Here is a 27,510-nt window from a genome sequence, read left to right as displayed (position 1 = left end):
TCACTAACTAACTAACTAACTAAATATCTAACTAACTGACCCATTCCAACACTTCATAGCCCTTGTTGTCATCATTTTCATGAAGCAAATTCTCTTACTTGAGGTTTGGAATAAATTGCCAATACAGCTCAAATTACGAAGTACTAATACCACATACATGATGTTGACACTAAGTTACTTTAGCAGTTCTAGATAACAATCGAGCAGCACAGCCAACAAAATTATGCCTTGTCCTTTGGGCCCATATGGAAATGAATATCTGGGAAATTCGTGAGGCACCTTTCTGTGAATGTTCTTATAAAAGACGTGACTCTACAGATAGAGATATGATGTGATCCTGTAGATACAGATAAAACTGATCCACCACAAAATCAACAGACATAAAGAGCATTCATACATGCTGAAGTCTCAAAATCAATGATGGTGTGCCCTTTTGCTTGTTACTGCCTCATATGTTGTGATCTTACAACGGCTTTTCTTAGTATTTTATAGTACATATTGATACCATCTGTAATTATCACTATGTTTAGCTTTATTTTACTGTCATACAATAAGTACAGACTGGCTGAGAACATAGTAGATGGAATTGTGGTTATCATCTTTGAAAATGTTTTAACAAAAATATATAACTTAATAGTTCATCTTTTGCAGCACATGATATTTCGATACAGTTTGCTATCTGTAAGTAATAAGAATTTCGTTTAAGTAGTGTGCTGTATGTGGAGTGATAAATGCTGCCTAAAATCAAACCACTATTGTCTACATTACTTTTAACATTAACAGTGCTTATGAACTTACTGTTGCTGTTAATTGTTACTTCTACTGCCAACATTGCAGTGCTAATTATGTTATCATTTGTTTTTAAATTTTTGTTACTTGTGGAAATATGTGCTTGCCTGTTAATTAAGAAAATGCATTACTTATAACTAACTTACTAAAATTCTTTTGTTAAAAGTTATTTATAATTTACAAGTTGTGTAGGTTAATTACCATCTTTTGCAACTGTAATGAAAGTCTTATTAAGAACAAACGCTTTTCGGTTTATTCTAAAGTATCTTCAATGAAGATGTGTTTCACTTCATTCCAAAGCATCTTCATTGAAATCTTAATAAGACTTTCATTGCAGTGCAAAAGACAGTAATTAACCTAAACAACATGCATATCTGCGACTGCAGAAAAAAGAGACCCTGAAAAAAGAACACCACATGTTTATTTACGATTTGTTTTAACTTACTTCCATTGTTGTTGTTGGCTGTCATCTTTATGATTTAGGAGTTATCTACTTTAGGAGTTTATCTACTTTTTTGAGTTAGGGGTTTATCTACTGTCTGCATGTGACACACAATAACTCTTACTATGTACATTTTCATTTCTTGTTGTCATAAGGGATTATGGTTCTGGGTAACTCAGTACAGTAACAAATCCAGCATATTCATTCGTGACATTTATTCTCAGAGATCTTGTAGGCCTCTGTCTAGCAGTCTGACTTAATTACACTGACATCATGATGGAGTTACTTCCTTACAGATATATGGTTGGTAGCATAAGTTTGTTTGATCTAGTTAATAAACAAGAAATGGTGGAACAATCTTTAAGAAGTAAGCATACCAATGGTAGTGGGCTGCTCTCTTAACATACATCTGCAATATGCTTCCACAGGACATGAGAAGTGTTAATGGAAAAAGGAAACTACTAAAACTCACACTGAAGGTTTTTTCCACTGGAATATTTCATTTGCATTTAATTGTGTTACAGGAAGATAATTCATTGAAATGAATTGAATAGTAGACAGCTAGGTCTATGCATAAGTTCATTAGCCCAGCTTGAATATGTAACATTAATTGTAGCTCCCTAAAGGGAATTAAAAGTATGAAAATCGGTTTTTATGAAAATGATTCAGACATTATAGGCAAGTGCCAGGATACTTCCCATTTATAGGCCATAGTCGACACATTCACCTCTCCAACATTACTCTGCATTACTCATTAATAGCATCTGTGAAGTGACCTACCATGCTTGGGTGTCACTTACAACCGAGCAGTAGCTGGCAGCTGATGTGGCAACATAGCAGTGGGAAGTGACACACGTTAACTAACAAGTAACTTTAACTGGACTGCAGTAAGTACGTTGGTGTACTTTTGTTTAACCATACAGGAGCACAACATTCTGATGTGCTATACACTGTTCCTAATGCAGAGCAGCGGCGCATTGCAGCTTTTGATCCTCATGAGGTACCATACAGCTTTTGGTGGATGTTGCTCCTGGTGTAAACATTGGCCTTAGTATAGTAGAGGGTGATGGATAGTTCAAGGATTGTCCACTGTGTAACCTAAATATTTTGGGGTAGAGTTGTGTTTAATAGAGTTTCCTTTAAAATAGGTTTGTAATTCACTGTAGGCCTTTCTGTTATTGAGATGGAAGCATGAGTATTCTGTTTTACTTGAGCTGATTTTAAGTCACTGCACATGAGAGTAACGCCAGAAGATTGAGAGATCATCTGTCAGTATCCTCTGTAGGCTTACAGTGGACACTAATGACTACGTCATGTATGCAACGAATTTCCTGCTAGTGATTGATTACACACCTTAAAAGGAGAGGGCTCATTGCAGTTGACAATAATGTTATCATTAGTGAGATCGAAACTGAGTGTACAGTGAAATTATCTGGTCACGTATAACAGATCTAGGCAAAACCAAGTTAACTGCTGGATGTTTTTACTGGCCATCTGATTCTGCCATGACAGTTCTAGAGTCATTCAAGGAAATTCTACAGTCAGTTACACTTAAGTACCCAGATTTTGCAATACCAGTTGGAGGCGACTTTAACGTACTGAGTGTAGACTGGGATGTCTATGGATTCATTGCAGAGCTACAGACAGACAGTTTTGCTAAGTACTTTTTAGCACGATCCCCGAAAACTGTCTTGAGCACCTAGTTCAGCAGCTCATATGCAATGGAAATACCTTAGACCTTTTAGTTACAAACAGGCCAAATGTTATCAATGGCGTCACTATAGAGCTCGGAATTAGTGAACATGATGTCGTCATACTGTCTATAGTTGCGAAAGTTAGTGAATCAATAAAGAAGGCTAGGACACTCTCCTGCTAGAAAGAGCAGATAGGCATATTTTTAGCATCTCACTTATCCAATGCAGTCAAGTAATTTAGATTCAGTATGATGGATGTAGAGGAATTATAGCTCAAGTTTAAACAGACTGTAAACTGTGCACTGAACAAATATGTGGCTGGCAAGTGGATTAAGAACGGAAAAACCCACCATGATTTAACAATGAAAATAGGTAAACACTGAGGAAGCTAAGGCTGTGGCACTTTCGGTTCAAAAGAGGACATGCAAATGACGACAGGCAAAAGCTGGTAGAGATTCTTGCATCTCTGAAAAGATCTATGTAGGAAGCATATGTGGCGCATTCAAGTTCTAAGGCCTCCGATTTTTTTTCTCCAGACTGGAAAGAGATAGAAACATGCACATTGTTTTAAAATGAGGCCGCGTTCATTGTCAATACGTCCCAGAGATGGCAGCACCGTACGGCAGATGGAATTTTACCATCAGCGGCGAGAATGAGAACTGTTTTAAATACTTAAAATGGCGACGTTTTCCTTACTTGAACAGCGTACAATCATTCGTTTTCTGAATTTGCGTGGTGTGAAACCAATTGAAATTCATCGACAGTTAAAGGAGACATGTGGTGATGGAGTTATGGATGTGTCGAAAGTGCGTACGTGGGTGCGACAGTCTAATGAAGGCAGAACATTGTGTCACAACAAACCGAAACAACCTCGGGCTCGCACAAGCCAGTCTGACGACATGATCGAGAAAGTGGAGAGAATTGTTTTGGGGGATCGCCAAATGACTGTTGAACAGATCGCCTCCAGAGCTGCCATTTCTGTGGGTTCTGTGCACATAATCCTGCATGACGACCTGAAAATGCGAAAAGTGTCATCCAAGTGGATGCCACGAATGCCGACGGACGACCACATGGCTGCCCGTGTGGCATGTTGCCAAGCAATGCTGACGCGCAACGACAACATGAATGGGACTTTCTTTTCGTCGGTTGTGACAATGGATGAGACGTGGATGCCATTTTTCAATCCAGAAACAAAGCGCCAGTCAGCTCAATGGAAGCACACAGATTCACCGCCACCAAAAAAATGTCGGGTAACCGGCAATGCTGAAAAAATGATGGTGTCCATGTTCTGGGACAGCGAGGGAGTAATCCTTACCCATTGCGTTCCAAAGGGCACTACGGTAACAGGTGCATCCTACGAAAATGTTTTGAAGAACAAATTCCTTCCTGCACTGCAACAAAAACGTCCGGGAAGGGCTGTGCGTGTGCTGTTTCACCAAGATAACGCACCTGCACATCGAGCTAACGTTACGCAACAGTTTCTTCGTGATAACAACTTTGAAGTGATTCCTCGTGCTCGCTACTCACCTGACCTGGCTCCTAGTGACTTTTGGCTTTTTCCAACAATGAAAGACACTCTCCGTGGCCGCACATTCACTAGCCGTGCTGCTATTGCCTCAGCGATTTTCCAGTGGTCAAAACAGACTCCTAAAGAAGCCTTCGCCGCTGCCATGGAATCATGGCGTCAGCGTTGTGAAAAATATGTACGTCTGCAGGGCGATTACGTCGAGAAGTAACGCCAGTTTCATCGATTTCGGGTGAGTAGTTAATTAGAAAAAAAATCGGAGGCCTTAGAACTTGAATGCACCTCGTACAACAGTACTGGGGTAAAGCGGCTTCTGGGGCGTTTTATTAGTGAGGGTTGCACAAATTCAGGGGCAAATTTGATTGACATACGACCCCCTCCCTCTCCCCTTAACCTATTGTTCTGCTAATTGATTTATGACCCTTTGGGCGTTGATTTATGAGTCCCTGGCAATAATTCATCCTGCTGAGAAACCATCCAACTCTCCCTCTCCATCTCCCCCATCTCTTTGGGAAATCCCCAACCATCTCACCTCCCCTTCGAAGATAAAAGCACACTTTTGATATCAAATTAAGTGACTAATTAATTATTTCGATCAGTTAATTAACGCGTCCCCCCTCTGGTAAATACCCAAGCATCCCTCACTTCCCGCACCTGGAAATTGACAGGAAACTCTGTGTTGAGCTGCAGGACTGGGAGGGTCAATATAGTATTTATTTAAACAGTTTTACCCTGTTTGTTTATTTATTTAAACAATTAGGAATGCCACACTCAAAGAACCTCCCACCAAATCCCCAACCCATCCCCAACTCTCTAAAAAAAATGGCGGGAAAAATCATTCAGTCTGTGTTGGACTGGGAGGATCTCACATCAGTAGGCTAATATATCATCAGTCACATAGCATTTAACGCTTTAAGGCATTGGAATACTGTTTAAACAATTTGCAGGAGATGAAGCATGCAGAATATTGCTTATTTAGCCAGTTTGCGGGGATGTCTTTCAGACAGCTTATTTATTTATCTCTAGAGGTCGCAATATAGCATGAAATTGACAATGTCACACAACTGGCGTTAAAAAAATTCACAATATCACTCGAAACTACTAGCATGCAGATTCAAACTCTACATAGAACGCCTCTTCCATGCAACTCTAAATAAATAAATTTCTCTGTAACTCTAAATAGGGCGCTCGCCACTTTTTGAGTTTTAGCTGCTTGTTTCGGGACACTGTCGGAGAAAGAAAAACTTCTGAGTCTTACAGCTGCTGTGATGTTCATCACTATTTTGAAACGCTACGTGGCTTAACTACTATTGCCTGCTGAGTCAGGGATGTTAAAGACACTTAATTTTTTATTTCCCTCACTTTTCGTAGTACCCTGATGTCTAAGCACAGACGGGAAAATCAGAACGATTAGAGACAGAAAAGTTCATACCATACATCGAAATCCGCTACAAATTGAAAAAAAGGAACACAGGCCCACAGCAGATTGGGTGTCTAAAAGATTCTCCTAAAACTCGAAGTGCTGTCCTACAAACGAGAAAAATGGCTGGAATTTTCTGTGAATGTTCGATGTCTTGTAACTGCTAGAGTGATGATGGCTCTAAAGCCACAATGGAGGGTTGGGGACAGCATCCCACCTGTCCGAACCAGAGGAGGCTGGTCTGCCTGGACTTGGCTCTGGACACTCGAACAAAGAAGACATCACATGACTCTTCGACGTCACAGAACTTTCTGTAAATACCTTGTCCTGGCCCTGTATTCTTCGACCCAGGCTCCTATGTCCCCAACAAAGGTTGTCTTGTGACTCTGTTGATGTAATGGAACTTCCTGTGAAAGGAACATTCTAATTGGTTCTTATTCAATTTACCTGCCAAACTGCTGCTGATGGTGAGGGAGCACTGTCCACTACTCTCTACAGATGGACAAATTACGAGAATTTCAGCAGAAAACTGTTTTGTACAGATGGAAAAACATACAGCAGTCATATTGCACTGACAGTTAAAGCCTACAAAAGTGGTCTACAGATCATGTAATATGGAAGCTACCACCAAAGACACTTCGTCGATTACAGTTTTCTGCTGCTGTTAGGGAAAGCTTGAACTTTTCGGTGAGAAACTTATTTCCAACCCGGCTACATTACTACAAACGATTGTACCGCCATACTATATCGTTATAGTAAACAAAATCCCATCCTGCACCATACAAAATCTTTACTTCTGCATCCTGCATATAGCTGTAGACCGCCACTCACTCACACATATACCGTGAAGACACATAGATTCCAAAAACATAAACACATGCAGCGTATATAGTTGCAGCATGGATTTTACCTGTGACGTTGGTCAGTCATCCATCGCGGCTAATGATCATGAGCCAGCTGCCCCCTTGGCGGCTTGGTGCACGATCAGAGCGCCCTTTGCAGACAGCAATCACTCTCTAACTCGTATAAAAACATTGGGCTGTTTCTCCTGGAACAAAGGCGTCCACGAATGGTATTATTTCTGGTCTGGCCTGCTTGCTGCCATGACTTCTGCAGCGAGCTGCGACCATTTCCAGACTCTGCGATTACAATAACATTTACTTTCTGAGCTCTGTCGATGAGAAATGCTTCATCAATTGGGAGTTAATTTACCAATCTCGAACCGATGTCATCTGCAGTATACAATTACACACGCCAAAAAAGCGACGTATTTATGACACTTTTATGCTGATATCATCGAATAGCATATGAAAATTTCCAGAATCTGATGCATCTTCATATAGTTTCAGAATATTATACCATTCATGTCACTGTTTTGATATCAACCACATAGCAGTTTGCTACCGATCGCTTGACAGTGTACTTCCGAAGATAAAAGAGTGGAATTTATATCCCTAGAAAGCCGAAACTTTAGTGAGGTCATTATGTGGGTCATGCTCCAAACTACTGAGTAATTAGAAACTTATCTCGTCTGCATAGGATTTTACGTGAAAACTCACAAATAGAGGACACTGGTAGCTCCACTCGTATTTTTTAACGAATAACAATGACAATGATGTAACAGATTCCAGATCATTCTTGTACTTTACAAAGTCAACTAAGCTTTTAATACTTATAATCAGGTGCGTTTTTCATGTCTAGAGAACCAGCAAATGTCTCTTCCACCTGTGTTACACCATCTTAATGCAAAAAACACATCACAATTTATGTTTCCTCAGACAAATAAAGACAGAAAATGTGTAGAATGCTAGTACAATCAGTTAACCAGTCAGTTTAAATGGGGGGAAATAATTGTCCAGTGAAAACACACGTCATATTGAATATTCTCAAATTTCCACATGGGAAAGTACTCGCAACACACGCAGTCAGGAAGGCTGCCTAATAGATGCTAAGTATTAGTTTATTATTAATCGGCTCAGAGGGTGACATGATTAGGTCAGCTACGCAATTTTTACCACACCTGTCCAGTTTGGCAGGCTCAGTAGTGGCTTGTACCCTAAGCCATAAATGTCAATTCACTACGCTCACTGGCTACCTTCTCCACACACCCAAAAGGCCGTCATAGTGATCCTAGGGATCCAGCCACATATTTCTAATTAAATATTACGAGTGCAACTCCAATCTGGTGACATTCGACAGTGGGTGAAGTATCGGAATTATCTCCTCTTGACGACTGTGGCCTTAGAAATACTAGTATCCATATCCTTCTTATGACTGGACATAATTTTCCAGGTAAAGTCTTTCATCCCCTTACAGATATCAAAGAACTGAAATCACAGTTTCCCACCTTATACCTGTACCTCCCTTACAACTGGACATAGTTATTTTATTTGCACATGCCGGAACACTGACCATAGTAATGTTATGTTTAAACAGCGCAACATTCCCAGCAACTACTGTGATTATCAATTATAGCTGTACAGCATCTGAAAAAATATGGTATGTCCACGTTCACACTAGCTGGGTGTCGTTTATTATGGCTGTCATAACTTCTCACTATCAAATTCCTCCGGCCACACCATTGTTATCACATCTTTGTCAAGGAATAATGGGATTAATTACAATTAAAAAGCCCTCACATCTTTTATTTATGTTATGTACAATAGCCGAGATTTGTGAGAGCAGGTAGAACTGATACCCCCCTCCCCCAGCCAAGTCACAGACCCCTGCTAATTCTTTCGAAATCCCATCATGTTCTGACAGCACTGTTCCATAATTTGAAGTACTAGATAGTACTCCATCTCTTACTAACTAGGTAGTAGTCTATCACAAGGATAAAAATAGCACACTAACTTAGGTGGAAATTCACAATCATGCAGAGTATAGGCGGACTACACAGAGAAATTCAGAAGAATAACACTGACAATTCGTCGATACCAAATGACAGTCAATAAATATCACCCAGTACATGTCCTTATCTCGTCCATCATATTCCTATGATTACCTCACTAGAAATACAACATCACAGTGTCTCTCTCTCTCTTCTCGGTCTCCTCATTATTTCTGTACCATCCAACGGAATAAAACTACGAACTATGAAAACTTCGCTAATGTCACCTGGTAGAGCACTCAATAAGATATTAGCATGTCTCTCTGTTTCAATATATTGAAAATGAATGCGGTCTGCGTGTTGACATTGGCCATATTAAACATACACTTACTGGTCCTCTGGAGCAGGTGGCCGGCCAATGATCAGTCACTTCTGTGGACCTGTGTACAGTTTTGTTGCCTGTACTGGAGGAAGACTGTGTCCCGCAGACTATCAATCACAAGATAGGACTCTTGTCTTGTTCTTTCATAAGACGTTTGTCTGGGGTCTTTTTTTGTGTAGTACAACCAAGCAGTGTGTGACTACAGCTACAGCATTGTAAGAGGATCACTCCAAAAGAAATGCACACTATTTTTTTTTAAATCCATATTTTATTCTACATGTTTGAAAGTTTTACAGTGTCTAGATACATCCTTTAGGAACAATATTTTCATTTCTCCACATAATTTCCATCCCACTCAACTGCCTTCGCCATCTTGGAACCAGAGCCTGTATACCCGCACAGTAAAATTCTGGCCCTACCTGTTGGAGCCACTGTTTGGCAGCGTGCACAAGGGAGTCATCATCTTCAAACCTTGTTCCACGAAGAGAGTCTTTCAGTCTCCCAAAGAGATGATAGTCACATAGAGAAAGGTCAAGACTGTAAGGCAGGTGTTTCAGTATTGTCTATCCGAGTTTTGTGATCGCTTCCATGGTTTTTTGACTGACATGTGGCCGTGCATTGTCGTGCAACGGCAAAACATCCTGCTCTTGCCGATGTGGTCGAACACGGCTCAGTCGAGCTTGAACTTTCTTCAGTGTCGTCACACATGCATCAGAATTTATGGTGGTTCCACTTGGCATGATGTCCACAAGTAAGAGTCCTTCGGAATCGAAAAACGTCGTAGCCATAACTTTTCCAGCAGAAGGTTTGGTTTTGAATTTTTTTTTTTCTTAGGTAAATTTGCATGATGCCACTCCATTGATTGCCTCTTCGTCTCTGGTGAAAAACGATGGAGCCATGTTTCATCGCCTGTCACAATTCTTCCAAGAAATTCAGCTCCGCCATTCTCGTACTGTTCCAAAAGTTCGCTGCATACCGTTTTTCTTGTTTCTTTGTGAGCCACTGTCAACATCCTGGGAACCTACCTGGCACAAACCTTTTTTAACGCCAACACTTTCAGTATTCTGCAAACACTTCCTTCCCCTATCCCAACGTAGCGTGACAATTTGTTCACTGTGATGCGTCTGTCAGCAGTCACCAATTCGTTAACACTCTGCACATTGTCTGGAGTGTGTGCAGTACGAGGCCTGCCGCTGCGAGGACAATCCTCAATATTGCCGTGCCCGCTTTCATCACGTAACCTGCTTGCGCGCCGACTAACTGTACTGCGATCGACAGCAGCATCTCCATATACCTTTTGCAATCTTTTGTGGATGTTTCCCACTGTCTCGTTTTCACAGCACAGAAATTCTATGACAGCACGTTGCTTCTGACGAACGTCAAGTGTAGCAGCCATCTTGAAGACATGCTGTGACGGCGTTAGTCAGGGGAACAGGTTGAACTAAGTTTGAAAACAAGCGGGAAGGATGTATCTACACACTGTAAAACTTTCACGTATGCAGAATGAAAACTGTATTTTTACAAAAATTGTGTGCATTTGTTTTTGAGTGACCCTCGTACCTTGCCACAAATTTTGTTTTTCCACCATGACTTTGAGGCCTGTGTCAAACGCTAAACCGTCATTAACATGTTTTGATCTATCAGCTCTCACAGAAAGCTGAACATCGCATAGTGGAAACTAAGCCGCTCCCACAACACACACAGTGTGGTAGAAAAAAAGACAGAAGCGATTTTCCTTATTGTCAGGATGTGGAAGACCCCGCAACATATTAAAACTGGAAGAGGTAATCAATACACTTCAGTATTCTGTTTTCGAAAGAACATAATACATGTTCCACACTGGCAGAACTCACCAACGGCAGTGATACAGCCCAGTATTCTCATCCCACAGTCGTAACTAACATTCAGAGGAAACTGCTCCTTATCTGCCTTACTCACTGCACTAATCAGGTACAGATGAACTCTCCAGAATTGTGCTTACTGAGGAGGTTAGCACTCCTTATTGATGAACAACAGATTTGAGCCTGAAACATTTGACAGTATTATGATGATATAACTGATGGTTAAGAGGAAGAAGGAACGTGTGGTTTATGCTTGAGATGCCTCCAGACGGACAGAGTTTGAAACACTTTACGTAGATCACTTATCTTATCAATTCCCGACTATTTTTCTAGTGTCTGGAGTCCGTACCAAGAAGGTATTGGAAATAGACAAATGTTCTTAGAACATAAACATACATTTCTAAGACTATGGGATCCTGCAGTCAATCAGGTGCTGGAAGGTTTTTTGGGGAATGGCAGTCCATTCTTCACAGAGAGCTGCCCTGGGGAGAGGTATCGATGTTGGTTAGTGAGGCCTGGCATGAAGTCAGCGTTCCAAAGCATCCCAAAGGTGTTCTATAGGATTCAGGTCAGGACTCAGTGCCGGCCAGTCCATTACAGGGATGTTATTTTCGTGTAACCACTCCGCCACAGGCCGTGCATTATGAACAGGTGGTCGATCGTGTTGAAAGATGGAATCGCCATCCCTGAATTGCTCTTCAACAGTGGGAAGCAAGAAGGTGCTTAAAACATCAATGTAGGCCTGTGTTGTGATAGTGTCATGCAAAACAACAAGACGTGCAAGCCCCCTCCATGAAATACACGACCACACCATAACACCACCGCCTCCGAATTTTACTGTCGGCACTACATACGCTGGCAGATGACATTCACTGGGTATTCGCCATGCCCACACCCTGCCATCGGATCGCCACATTGTGTACCGTGATTAGCAGTCCACACAACGTTTTACCACTATTCAATCGTCCAATGTTTACGCTCCTTACACCAAGCTAGGGGTCGTTTGGCATTTACCAGAGCGATTGATGGTCTGGATAGATGTCTGCCTATTACACATTACGGCCCTCTTCAACTGTCGGCGGTCTCTATCAGTCTACAGACGAGGTCGGCCTGTACGCTTTTGTGTCCCTTCACGTTTCCACTTCACTGTCACATCGGAAACAGTGGACCTAGGGATGTTTAGGAGTGTGGAAATCTCGCACACAGACGTATGACACAAGTGGCAGACAATCATCTGACCATCCGGTTCTGCGGAGCGCCCCATTCTGCTCTCCTACGATGTCTAATGACTACTGAGGTCGCTGATATGGAGTACTTGGCAGTAGGTGGCAGCACAATGCACCTACTATGAAAAACGTATGTTTTGTGCGTGTCCGGATACTTTTTGTCACATAGTGTAGGTTCTTTGCGATACATGCACTATATCGCATTCCGGACGTGTACAGCGCCCGCCCTTCACACCAGATTACGATTCGGAAGTTATGCTATCCTCGCATCAGTCTTATAAAATGATCATCATCAATGGAAAATGCATGAAACAGCTACGTTTCATGAGGAAATAGACATATGCATAGCAGCTGCGCTTGACATCTGAAACTACACACCATGCTGCACTAACTCCGTGAACAGAACACAGTCTCTTCCATACACAACAACTGTCAAGCAGGGTTTGCAGTACATCAGAAACCCCTGTCACTTACTTTAAAAAGGAGTGTGAAACATTTTATGTAAGTCACTTCTAACAATTCTGAAGTATTGTTCCAGTGTTTGGTGCCCATACCAAGAACGCATCAGAAAGAGAGAAATGATCGTAGAACATGTTAACACATTGCAAGGGCTACTTGGTTCTGCACCTAAACACGCTATAATGTTAGAGCTGTACGGTTTCCGACCTATTAGCCATGTGGAATGCAACGCTGTTAACATTCTAATATAAGAAATATAGACCCAGCACATGATATACATTCTCCATGCAAGTTTCTCTATGATAAACTAAAGTGGAAAACCATAAGGTGAGAAAAGAACTACCTTGTACACCAAAGAAAACATCGATTCTTCGTAACACAAACACTACATGGGTTTCAGGAGATGTATCATGTTTGCTGTTTATAAAGTTCAGGACCGATTACAGTTTGGAAATTATGAAATGTTCACAACAGTCTTATAAAACGATCATCGGCAACTGAAAATGCATATGAAGTACCAGTGACATCTTACGAGGAAATAAACATCATGTTCAGTCGCCAGAGGAGATGTAACAGTCTTACTGCACTTTACGACCGCTTCCCCTTGCACACACAAATCATGGCCCAATGTTAAGTTATATTGCTCATGTGCAGGTTAATATGGCCGTTTCGCCTTGACACCGTTTCTCTAGAATGCCTCCTCTTTCCACTATTAAGGTATGTACATGTAGCATCAGTCCACTCTCCTCTAAACACGTAGTTTTATTGATTTCGGTCAGTACTCATTTAACGGTATTTTTCTCGAATTTTACGTATTCTCAGTCAGTTTCCGCAATTTTGCTGGGTTTTCGCGATTTTACTATTTCATCGTATTTCCTCTTATTTTACGTATTTCATATCAATTTTTTGCGATTATTCCAGGTTTTCTTCGAATTTTACCGATTTTATGTCTTTCAAATTTTTTGACAGTTTTCCATATGTATATGGTCATATTGCTGACATACCCATGTGTCATTTTATTTTCTATGAGAATATATGCATGTTTTATGCATGAACGTACCAGAAAGTCCGAAGACTTCCCACTCTTCCTGATGATCCACATGAGCGCATTTCGAATAGTACGATCATGATGAGTATAGTAACACTTGCTTCGTACCTATATCAGGCTCAATGAGTGGTGCAGATGATGGATGTATTGGAAACTTGAAGTTTACAAACTATTCCGTGTACCGCTCTGACCTGTCAATCGGCTTGTCTGCAGCTCATTTAGTACTGCAATTGATTGAAATTCAAAGTCTAGAAACAGTTCTACATGTTCATTTGACTTACATTCCATCGTGTAGGGATCGGCAACAGGGAGATGACATGTATACATAGTTGTTTTCTATTGCCATTCATATTTAGTTTTCCGTATGCGTATGCTCTTATTGCTTACTGGATATGATTTGCTACTTTTGTTTATACCTTCCAACCCTGATACGTACCCACAATTCTGTCAGGACATCTACAAATTGTGGCTTTCGGGTATTTATTTTTATTACACCAGTTGACAGTGTGTCGACTGCAGGTAGTATCTTGTAGTATCTTGGGCCACAAGAGATTCTCTTCTCCCTCTCTACCTACGGAGTGTATCTCCCTGGCAGCGTCATTTACAGACGAACAGTTAGCAAGACATGCGTCCGAATCACAACTATCCACCACTGAAAGCTCTACTCACATACAAACAGAAAGACTGCACTCATATTACCGATCGCGAAGTCTCGGTTTCAACCACTTGTACATTATTTTCAGCAGTGCTACAGCTCTGTAAAGAGCGAAATACTCTTCGCAAAACGTTTCTACAGTAGGTGTAAGCAGATTTAAATTTATCCTGCTAAAGAGCATAACATCTTCAATATAATTTATATTACCAGTATTTGCAACAAGATTGTCTATATTCTCCAATAATGAGAACCAAGGCGTCCTGCTGCTCCTGTCACACGTCGTTTACTATTCTAAAGATCCATGATGATGACACATGATCACCCAAATCAGGCTATTTTCTGTGCAACATGTCTGATGGATGATGGGAGATAGTCTTCCTATGTATGAGATAGAACAGCACATTAGTCGGACGGTATAGTATAGCACTGTACTCAAATGCATCCAGTCACTTCAAACTACATATTCTACAGTTGCAGTGCATTTGCCGTATTTTCTGTATGTCTACGTCTGTGTGTGTGTTGCAGATGGCTCCCATGACTCAGAGTAAATCTGAGTTAGTGTTCGAATGTGGATCCACCACGTGTTATATCCAGAACAATGTTTGGAGGCGATTCCACAATATGGTATGTTCAGGATAGGGTTTGAAGGTAGATCCGCCCACATGTTGTATCCGGAGTGGTGACTAGAGCTGGATCTACAAGGGGCATTCAATAATTAAAGAGTCAAATTGGTCTGAAGAAAAAAGCATTTATTTTTACAAAATAATACTTTTTCTACTTTCAACATAATCCCCTTGAACACTTATGCACTTGTTCCAACAAGCTACAAGCCCTTTTATTCTGGCTGCAAAGAACTCTTTATCTTGATGTTTGAACCAATTTCCCATAAACTTTTTCACATACTCGTTGTCCTGGAACCTCTTCCCAAATAATGCCTCCTTCAGTGCACCAAACAAATGGAAATCAGTGGGTGCTAAATCAGGACGGTAAGGGGGATGAGGCAGCACTTCCCAGCCCATTTTGTCGATGGTTTCACGGGTTAGTTGAGCAATATGAGGACGTGCGTTGTCTTCCTGAGGAATCATACCTCTCCTCTGAGATCCACGACGTCTCTTTCTCATGGCTGGATTCACCTTGTTTAAAAGCAAATCCGAGTACTACTGGCTGTTCATTGTACGCTGCTCTTCGACATAGTCACAAAAACCTGGACTTTCAGCATCCCAAAACAACGTCAACATGACTTTTCCTGCTGATGCTTGGGTTTTGAATTATTTCTTGACAGGTGAGTTGGTTAGCTTCCACTATATGTTTTGTCTTTTTGATTCTGGCTCATAATAGCGAATCCAAGTTTCATCACAAGCTAAAATTTTGTAGAGGAAGTGCTCACCTTCTCTTTCATAAGGTTCCTTTAGATCTGTGCACACTTCCAACCTTGTTTCAGAAATGTTTCAAATGGCTCTGAGCACTATGGGACATAACATCTGAGGTCATCAGTCCCCTAGAACTTAGAATCACTTAAACCTAACTAACCTAAGGACATCACACACATCCATGCCCGAGGTAGGATTCGAACCTGCGACTATAGCGGTTGCGCAAGTCCAGACTGAAGCGCCTAGAACTGCTTGGCCACACCAGCCTGCAACCTTGTTTCCTTGTGAAGCCATCTGAACTCCTTTGGGACCTATCTTGCACATGTTTTGCGGTACTTCAGCTTGTTACAGATAATGTTATGAACTGTACCAGTACTAAGTCGAACCTTATTAACTTCATTTCCACAGTCACACAGCGGTCGGCACGAATAATGTCATCAATTCGACTTTCAAGTGAGGGAGTTGAAACTGCAACTGGTCGGCCAGAACGGTGTTCGTCAGCCACTGAGTCGTGACCATTTTTGAACTGCTCTACCCACTTGTAAAAATTTGCACGATTCGTACAACCTTCACCATGAAGTTTAGACTTTCTACAGTATTTACTCACTGGTTTCTCACCTTCAGCAAATAAAAAAAGGACGAATAACAGAACGTTGTTCAACTAATGTGGACGTTTCAAGCGGACCCGCCATCTTGAAATGTATTTTTGAGATTGTAAACAAAACAATGTTGATGCACCAATTGATCAGGGCTCATCCCAGTGATGCCAACTTAAAGCCATGAAAGTACCAAACTTCCCCTACTAACAGTTTTTTCCCCAGACCAATTTGTCTCTTTAATTATTGAATGACCCTCGTACAATGCGTTACGTTCAGGATAGGGTTCGAAGGTGCATCCATCACGCATTATGCCTGGAGATGTATTCTATGTCCTTCGGTGGTTCCACCAGTGGGAGGACTCGGTCAGTTTTATGGGAGCTATCTGAGCTACTGCTGAGCCTGCCGAACTGGACAGGTGTGGTAGAAGTGTCACCCCTGGGCTGGGGAATAGTGAACTAATACTCAGAATGTGTTGGTCAGCTTTCGTCGTCGTGTGTGTGTTGTGTGTATACTCCCATTTTCATGCGGGAATTTGAGAAGATTCAATATGGCGTGGTTTTGCGCTCAGTAATTATTTCACCCATTTAAATTGACCAGTTGGGTGTTTGCACTACCATTCTACACATTGTCCATCTTTGTTTGGTTGAGAGAACAAAGACTGTTTGCATCGAGATGGTGAAACACAGGTGGAAGAGACATTTGCCGGTTCTCTAGAAATGAAAAACACATATGATTGTAAGTATTAGAGGTTTAGTTGACTTTGTAAAGTACAAGGTTGATTTCATATAATTGACATCGGTATCTGCTAAAAAATAGGAGTAGAACTACAAGTTCCCTCTATTTTCGAATTTTGATGTAAAAATATTTGGAGACAAGGTATGTTTCCAGTTACTCAGTGATTTGCAGCATGTCCCACACGTTAAATTAATTTGTCCTTGAAGAAGCATTTCTCATCGATAGAGCTCATAAAGTAAATGTTTTTGTAATTGCAGAGTCTGCGGATGGTCGCAACTCGTTGCAGAAATCACAGCAGCAAGCAGGCCAGAAAAACAGTACGTTAGCGGACCCCTTTGTGCCAGGGAAACAGCGCAACGTTTTTATCCAGTTTAGATAGTGATTGCTGTCTGCGGACGGCTCTCTGATGGCGCACCAGGCTACCAGGATTGGGGGCAGTTGGCTCATGATAATTGGCCGCGGTGGATGACTGACCAATGTCGTGGGTAATATCCAGTTCTGCAACTATATATACTGCATGTGTTTGTGTTTTTGGAATCTATGTGTCTTCGCGGTATATGTTTGAGTGTCTGGTGGTATATAGCTCTATGAAGGATGCAGAAGTGATGATTTTGTATGGTGCAGGGTACGAATTGTATTTACTACAACGATATGGTATGGCGGTACAATCGTTTGTGGTAATATAGCTGGGTTAGAAATAGGTTTCACGCCAAGAAGTTCAAGCCCTTCCTTGACAGCAGGATAACACTGTAACTGATGAATTGTCTTTGGTGGTAGCTTCCATATTTGCTGATCTGTAGACTTCTTTTGCATGGTTTAACTATCACTGCAATATCAATGCTGTATGTTTTCCGATCTGTACAAAATAGTTTTCTGCTGAAATTCTCGTAATTTGTTCGTCTGTAGAGCGTGGCCTACAGTGCTCCCACACCATCAGCAGCAATTTGGCAGGTAAATTCAATAAGAACCAATTAGAACGCTTCTTTCACAGGCAGTTCCATGGCATTAACAGAGTCACAAGACAACCTTTATTGGGGACATAGGAGCTTAATTCGAAGAATACAGGGGTAGAACAAGGTATCTACAGAAAGTACTGAGACGTCAAAGAGTCATGTGATGTCTTCTTTGTACGAGTGTTCAGAGACAAGTCCAGGTAGACCAGCCTCCTCTGGTTCAGACAGGTGGGATTCTGTCCCCCACCCACCATTGTGGCTTTAGAGCCATCACCATTCTAGCAGTTACAAGACATCGAACATTCACAGAAAATTCCAGCCATTTTTATCGTTTGCAGGACAGCATTTCGAGTTTTAGGAGAATCTTTTAGACTCTCAATCTGCTGTGGGCCTGTGTTCCTTTTTTTTTCAATTTGTAGCGGATTTCGATGTATGGTATGAACTTTTCTGTCTCTAATCGTTCTGATTTTCCCGTCTGTGCTTAGACACCAGGGTACTTCGAAAAGTGAGGAAAATAAAAACTAAGTGTCTTAACATCCTAGTGTTTCAAAATAGTGATCAACATCACAGCAGCTGTAAGACTCAGAAATTTTTCATTCTCTGACAGTGTGTTGAAACAAGCAGCTAAAACTCAAAAAGTGGCGAGCATCCTATTTAGAGTTACAGAGACATTTATTTATTTAGAGTTGCATGTAAGGGGCGCTCTATGTAGATCTACATTTTAGTAGTTTCGATTGGTATTGTGAATTTTTTTAACGCCAGTTGTCCTCACTAGTCACCCGGGTACGTAAAAATCAGTCTTCAGATACCTTCTAACTTCTGTCTTCTGGTGGCGGGGCTGCTGCTTGCTATTCCATTACAGCGGTGGACTTGGTGCTTCTGTGTACGATGTAATCTCTTCCTGCATGACGGTCTTCAGCACCGACTGAACTGTACTGGAACTGAACTCGAACCGAAACTGAACTGAAAACTACTGTCAGGCCCACTGCGTCTTGCGTATTTCTTTACTTCAGTTCACTGGAGGTGGACGACTTCATGATCATTGCCTCTTCTGTCACGTTGTAAAGCTTCTCGAAGAATCTTCTTAACGGTGGTCATTGGCTCTTGGAATGTAGGCGAGGGCCTTTGATCACGTGACAATTGAGAAATACATCAGCCAGTCGGGCGATGCCCTGACGGCTGAATCGACAGCTTCCGCTTATGTGGGGAAGGCGATGGCTTCTCCTGAACATGCTGACTTGCAAGCGCCGGCCGTTGCCACTGCTGCTCTGCCCACTGTTTGCCAGTATGTAACTCTTCTAAACTAAATTAAGTTTTTCATTTATTTTCTAATTTCTACTCACATTGATTTCACTAATTTATTTACCTATCTTAAGTACCACTCAACATACCTCCACTCTTCAGAGAAATTCACCCTCGAATTTACCACTCGATATCCCTCCACTCTTCACATGGCAAAAGCACTAACACAAGTCATGAAAACTCTCGACTTAGACGATTACACATGCTTCACATTAAGTATGTTGAAAATGCTTTATCCCTTTACTAAAACACTGTACGCTCATGAATCACATAGTTCACACATAAATCGTTATAATAAGTGTAACAAATCTTGTTGGCAATGAATAAACAAAAATAGATTTTTCACTTAGATATCAATGTAAGAATATCTATTCTGCAGTATTGTTTATTTTAACATGAGACTGTTTAATAAAGACTGAAGTACAATAAACAAAATTAACACATTAATGCTCAAAAGTAACCACTGAAGTACACCAGTTAAGAGTGTGGTATCCAGTTAACAGGAATTTGATGAAGTGGTATATTATTATTTGGCTTATTTTTTCGTCTTAAATAAAGCAAAACTGTACAAAGCAGAAACACCAACAAAAAGGTTCTAGATATACCCGTTCCTAGCATTATAATTTTAATTTTGTGTTCACTTTTTAACTTTAAGACATGTTGCATCATAACATTGGCATCAATTTTGCTTTACTGTGAGTTTATGAACATATCTAATGACTTCAGAAGGGAACTGTCAAGGGAGTCATTCAGGTAGGATAGGTTTTGTGTATGAAATGCTTGCATGGCGTTTTCTGGCCAATAAATTAGAGGGAAGGATGAATTAACATTAGTTGTAACAGTGATTGTTGTGGGTAAATGAAAATTCACTCCTGAGGTGGAAAAAAACGTGCCGTTAATTATTAGTCCGCTTCCATGAACTTCAAAATGTTGTAATGTTGTAGCTACACCGTCCTCGTAACATTGCGCAAAAAATATCAGTTGGTTTACTGACTGCATATAACCAGACAGTTTCTACTTGCTCGAAAAAACATGATGTAGAAGTTAATATATCGCGTGGGCAATTGGTGGCTTCAGATTGTTCGAAAATAATTGAGATTCACAGCTATTGGTATGTAATTTGATTGCGTGAGATGGACATATAATAACTTGTTCGGATAGGCAACTATTTAATTCCGAAGTTGTCGTTACCATGCTGGTATTGATTGTTCGGAAGATTAAAAATACTTGGTGTGTTCAGAACTGCACAAATTTATTTAGTTTGCCCCATTTTACCAGAAATGAGTGTACTCTGTAGCAGTCATACATACCCATTTTATCTGTAACAGGGAAAGGTATACGAACTCGTATTCTTGCATTATCTGTGTCCACTAGTACTCTAGCTAAGGGGTAATACTGCAGTAAATGTGTCTTATCTGCAGGAAGTATTAACTTTAGTGATACTGGCAATTGTTTTTCAATTTTAACTAATAATTTGATGAATGTAACTGGCGATAGTAACATTGCTGACAAATGTCCTTGTACTGCATAGTGGATGGCTTCCTTTAATTCCTCTGCTGCTAGTCATGCATCTATCATTTGATCAGTGAGTAGCCTAAGCGATCTTCCTACTGCAAGTTTCTTATCCACAATATCGAGCCTTGTTTGTATGAATTCTAAGTCTTCATTCAGCGTAGCAGTAGTAGCTAGAAGATAATTGTTTAATTCTTGGGTGAGGTTCCTGATGAGCTTGGTATTAGTATAAACTGTTTGCTCCAATCCGTTTAATCTTGTTGTGTGCCATTCTATAGTGCCTTTATTTAATTCTGCAGTACTCTCTATGTTCTGTAATGAATTATGTAACTGATTAATATCTTCGTTATCCACTGTACCGAAAATGATCTTTAGTGGTTTACCTCCTGCATCCACCCATCCACGTTTAACTTGTTTAACGGTCTGTGGAAGCATATCTTGTAACTGACGCAACTGAATTCTCAACTGCTCGTATGAGTAGTGTAATGTTTTAAATTCACTGGTTATTTGCTCAAATATCTCTGGTGAACTTGCCCTTTCATGTAGTGTATCAAATTCCAATTCAAGGTTCCTAAGTTCATTACGTAAGGCCCATAAATTATACTCTAACGAAATCGTCCACTTGTGAATTGTCGGAATTACAGTACCCTGTTTTACAAAAATTACACCACTCATCAACTGGTTGATCTGTAGTCCATTGTTCATATTAGTCAATAATGCAATTATGATAAGCAGTACGGTCACAATGTAGTTGTCCAGTATGCTAGAGGTGTTACCTGAAAAAAGCAACCAACATGGTTATGGACCTACTAACCTAGTAAAAACAAAAACAAAGAAAAGAAGGAATACATTGTTAACTACAAGATCTACATGTTTCTACGTTCAACTTTTTTTTCTTAAAAAATAAACCATTATCATTTATTAATTATTTACATTTGTATACTATCCACAGTCTACTATGATTCAACTAGGACATTCACACCCTTGGTTGAAGATTGTATGGTGCCATGTCTGTATGTTCCTTTTTGGGCACTTCCTCCACCCTTCGGAAAAGCAGACACTATTGTTGAAGGAATTACATCTGGAGTGCCCTTAAAAGGTTTTAAACGACTTGCATGGACAATAGTGTTTCGGGTGGGCAGTTGCAGTTTAACGTTGACTGGTGACGTGATCTCAATAATTTGATAAGGACCTCTGTAGTTTTTTACTAATTTCTTCGTTTTTCCTTTCGCAATGTGTGGGGTTGACAGCATCACCCACTACCCGATTTTGTAATTTGGATATGTAGCTTGGGCATTACCTAATCTTTCTTATAGTTCCAAAGCCTTTGTATTAGATTTTTGAACCTTTTTCCATACATCTTTCATCATTCGTCAGAAATCTTTTACTGTTTCTCCGACTTTTCCGTTTTTCTGCCTGATTACATCAAAAGGGGACGGCACTTTTCTCCCATAGACCGCTTCATAAGGTGACATGCCAGTTGCTTCATGCGTTTTGGCGTTGTATCCAAATTAGAATGTTGTTCGTTAATATAATAACTAAGCATCTTGTCAATTGTCCGATGAACTCCTTTTGTGCGTCCGTTGCACTGAGGGTGTAACATAGTTGTGCGTAATTTATGTATTTTTAGTAAGTGGCATAGCTGTTTCATTAATTCAGACATAAAATTAGATCCCTGATCTGTGATAATAGCTTTAGGTATGTCAAATTTAAGTATCCAGTTGTTAACTAAAGCTTGGGCAACTGTATTTGCTTGCTGATCTGGGAGACTCACTATAGCTAGATAGCGTGAAAAGTGATCTATATTCGTAAGAACATACTTATTACCAGCAGGTGTTTTATGGAATGGTCCATAAACATCTAATCCACAGATTTGAAATGGGCATGAAGCCTCGTGGAGCCTCTGTAAGGGTATTTTTAAACGAGAAAGTTCAGCTCGTTGTGCGCACGCAAAGCAATTACGAATGTACTGCACAACATCCTGCTTTCTGGTTTGCCACCAAAATCGCTCTGCTACGAATCTTTCGGTTGTCCACTGTCCACTGTGTCCTGCAAGGATATGATCGTGGGCCTCTGCCATTATTTCTTGTCTAAGGTGTTGGGAAACAACAATTCGCGGTCCAGGTTTTGTTTTACGCCATAATACACCATCTTCAAAGCAAAATTGTTTTTGAGTTGTGTATTTTTTGCAATCTGTATCCTCATCTTGTGCCTTTCTCCAGCCCTCAGAATCTCGGCCTGTTGCTTCCAAAAGTGCTATTTTATGACAGGCAATCTGCATTTGTGTGTTTTTTGTCTGGTTTATGGATAACTTCGAAATCCATTTCAGAAAGACATAGGGCCCAACGGATGAGACGACTAGATGGGTCCTTTAACCCAAGCAACCATTTTAAAGCTGCGTGGTCCGTAATAACCTTGAAGTTCCTACCATACAAGTAGCATTTAAAGTATTTGATGTCATAAATAACACTTAACAATTCTTTCTCCATTGTGGAATAATTTCTTTCTGCCGTTGTTAATTGTCTTGAAGCGTGGCTATGGGGTGTTCCCCGCCATTAATATTCTGACTCAAAACAACTCCTACTGAATGACCACTTGCATCACAGGATAAAATAAATTCTTTATTATAATCTGGATAGGTTAATACTGGACTATATGGTAACTTATCTTTAAGGGTTGGAAATGCTGATTCACAATCTTCAGACCAATGAAATTTTGCACCCTTTTTTATGATTGGGTTAAGGGTCAGGCAATTTCAGCAAAATTTTGAACATATTTTTGGTAATACGATACGAGACCAATGAAACTTTGTACTTCTTTAACGCATTGTGGTGTTGAGAAGTCCATAACTGCCGAAATTAATCGAGGATCTGTTTTAATTCCTTTTTCACTAATGACATGCCCTAGGTATGTAACCTCTGTCAATGCAAAACTACATTTTTCTATATTTAATGTTAATTTAGCTTTTCTAAGTCTCTGAAAAACTGTTACCCAAACTGTCAGTGATATCTGTAATGTTTGGAAGAGGATAAACATCTGAGATAGTTTGTTTGTTAAGGTGTCTCTAGTCACAACAAAATCTATATCGTTTCGTACCGTTGGGAGACTTCTTTGGAATAATTACAATATTTGAATTATAAGGCGAATCAGAATATTCTATAATTCCATCTTTTAGATGCTGTTCTAAAAATTCATCCAGTACTGGCTGTAAGTGATGTAGAACTCTATAAGGCTTCCTATAAACTGGGGGGGGGGGGGGGCTATTTCCTGTTGGGATCCTATGCTGTGTGATATCTGTTGCTGGCAGTGGACCTTCTGCATTAAATAAATCTTGGAACTCAACTAAAACTGCTTCTATCATGTCTCAATCATTTCCTTTCAAATGCTCAATCTTCTGGCGTAATGCGGTTTTATAGGCGTCTGGTTTCTGACCATCAGTAATATCTGACCAAATGAAATCTTCTTCAAAAGTACTGACTGTAGCTACTAATATTCCCTTATGCAACTCTTTGTCCTCCACTCCGAAATTGTCGATATGTACTGGTACTTTTCTTTCTCCCTCAACATCTTGAACCCAACACTTCAACGTACAAAACAATGTGATACATCTAATTCCTCATTTTACTCTAATGACTCTATTAGACACATTGTATCTGTAGGTACCTCAGAGTCAACAGTCATCCAGAGAAGTTTTCCTGAGCCAAATGGTATCTTATCCTGCGAATCAACCTTCAAGGACGTTGCACGCAGTGTAGTTGATTTCGCCTTCCGGTTGGGGAAATCTTGTGGCAGCAGGCGCTTTGCAGCGGTGTCACCTAGCTGAAACACTATTGCGCTAAGTTCTACAGTTTGCTGTCTGAGGTCGATTTTAGTGTGATGTTTATTGAGGAAATCCAGCCCTAGGACCGTGTCGTACCCGTCAGTTACCTTTGTTACCACTTCTACATCTTCTTGAAATTTTACACCGTGAATATAGAAAATCAATTATGTACATCCTAATGACTTCACTGTACCTCCTCCTACCCCACTCAATCTATACCATGGAGGGTCATATTTCTTTTCTCCAATGCATTCATTACTCACTATTGATACATTTGCGCTTATATCCACCAGTATCCTTACCTCTTTATCCTGTATGGTAGCAGATAACCAGCATTCCGCCTTCATATTCGCCTTAATGTCATGAAATTTTATTGGGAACGCCTGGCAGCAACTCTGACATTCCCGTTTGAGTTCAACTGATTTCTATTTCCAAAAACTTTCTTAGACCTGCTTTCCTTGAATGTGTGACCTATTCTTTGACAATTAGTGCATTGAGGTTGTCTGCAGTTTTTTGCTATATGTCCCTGTCGATTACACCTAAAACATCGTACTCCTGCTGAAAATACATTTCGCTTCTCCTTGTATCTGGTGGCAATGTCTATTTCTTCGAAAGCTGTCGCCACAGATACAGCTTCCACTAAATTTTTAGGAAACTCTGCCCTGACACAACGTGACATTTCAGGAGGTAACCCACGTAAAAATGTATCCAGAGCTCTATCTTCTGCCTCTTGTAAAATCCTTTCACACATTAAACAATACTAACTGTGGACCTTTAGTGACTTTCATTCACACCTCATATTGAGCCAAGGGTTTATTCTCTGACACCAACTGTAACTGTGTAACCTCTTTTGATGCTAGTCAATTGTCAGGATGAGCATTACTGCAAAGGGCATTTGGTTCTAAAGCATTATGTCAGGGTGAAAAACGCTAAATAAATTACTTTTTCTCTCTTAACAACGTGTGGGCAGGGTGAGTTCTTCCTTGGCTTGGGTATGAGGTAGAATAAAAACTGCATTTTTACATAAGATAACTTTTATTGAAAGATTTGTACAATGGTTTCCTTACTGCATTGTTCTGGCTGGCGGAGCGGCAGCTGTGTCATTTGCGAAGCCTTCTGCTGCGTGAGCGGTGGCGTCTGATTATGCCTGGCAGTGTGTATCTCATGTCGCTGTTTCGTCCAGTTGACTGGAGACGCGCATTGTGAGGTGGCCCGTTTAATTATTGAGAACGAAGTCGTGAATCGGATGGTGATACCTTGGATGTGGTGTCCCAATGTTTCTCTTCTCTATGCAGCTGCGTGTGTCAGTGTTGTGCGTCGGCCAGCAGAGCAGCGCGGTGGGGGAAGGCCAGTGTCCTGGTGTCCTGGACTTGAACAACGGAATCCAGCTTGCCAATCTTCGGCTGTCAGATCTTTATCACCAGCTCACAGGTGACTGCTGATGTGAGGCAGTTTCCTTCCCGTCCTCACGAGTCACCCGGGTACGTAAAAATCAGTCTTCAAATACCTTCTAACTTCTGTCCTCTGGCGGTGAGGCTGTTGCTTGCTATTCCATTACAGCGGCGGACTTGGTGCTTCTGTGTACGATGTAGTCTCTTCCTGCATGACGGTCTTCAGCACCGACTGAATTGTACTGGAACTGAACTCGAACCGAAATTGAACTGAAAACTACTGTCGGGCCCACTGTGTCTCGCATATTTATTTACTTCAGTTCACTAGAGGTGGACGACTTCATGGTCATTGCCTCTTCTGTCACGTTGTAAAGCTTCTCAAAGAATCTTCTTAACGTTGGTCGTTGGCTCTTGGAATGTAGGCGAGGCCCTTTGATCACATGTGACAATTGAGAAACACGTCAGCCGGTCGGGCGATGCCCTAACAACTGAATCGACAGCTTCTGCTTACGTGGGGAGGGCGATGGCTTCTCCTGAACGTGCTGACTTGCAAGTGCCGGCCGTTTGCCACTGCTGCTCTGCCCGCTGTTTGCAAGTGTGTAACTCTTCTAAACTAAACTAAGTTTTTCATTTATTTTGTAATTTCTACTTCACTTCACATTGATTTCACTAATATATTTACCTACCTTAAATACCACTCAACAATAGTGTCAACTATTCATTCACAACCGACACAAAAGAGTTACATGCTTGCACCTGTTACTGTTCTTCAGAGTAATCACCAGTGTTGTGTAGAACCTGTTGCCAGCGATATGGAAGGTGTAGTATACCGTTAGCAGAGCTTCTTCTGTTGATGGTGCCAATGGAACGGTATACTGCCTGTCAGATCTCTGGAACAGTACTCAAGCGAATGCCATGAAGTGGTTCCTTCATCTTCGGAATCAAATCTAAGTCACAAGGACTTTCCTCCCAGTCCTGCAGCTCAACATGGAGTTTCCCACCAACTTCCAGGTGGGGGAAGGGAGGGAGGCTGGGGTATTTACCAGTGGGGAAGGTGCTAATTAATTGATCGAATTAATTAGTTAGTCAATTAATTTGATATCAAAAGCGTGCTTTTATCAGTGAGGGGGAGGTGGGAGGGTTGAGTATTTTCCAGAGGGATGGGGGAGATGGAGGGGGAGGGTTGGGTGGTTTCTCAAAAGAATGGATTATTGCCAGAGGGTCATAAATCAACCCTCAGAGAGTCATAAATCAATTAACAGAACAATAGGTTAAGTGAAGGAGGAGACTGACGTAAATCGATCAAGTTTGGCTCTTAATATACGCAACCCTCTCGGAAAAATGCCCCGGAACCCACTTTGCCCTACTACTTATAAAAACTATCTCCGTCATACCTTAACAAAATATCTGACCGGGAACTCGAGAAATTCCTGGTCCTGTGTGAAATCGCCATGTGGGTCTAAGGCTTCCTTCAAGTCACTCGTTGATCAGACTGGTGTGGTAGTAGAAGGCACAAA

Source organism: Schistocerca piceifrons, chromosome 3, assembly GCF_021461385.2.
Source record: "Schistocerca piceifrons isolate TAMUIC-IGC-003096 chromosome 3, iqSchPice1.1, whole genome shotgun sequence".
NCBI lineage: Eukaryota > Metazoa > Arthropoda > Insecta > Orthoptera > Acrididae > Schistocerca > Schistocerca piceifrons.
Note: the sequence above shows the minus strand (reverse complement) of the source record.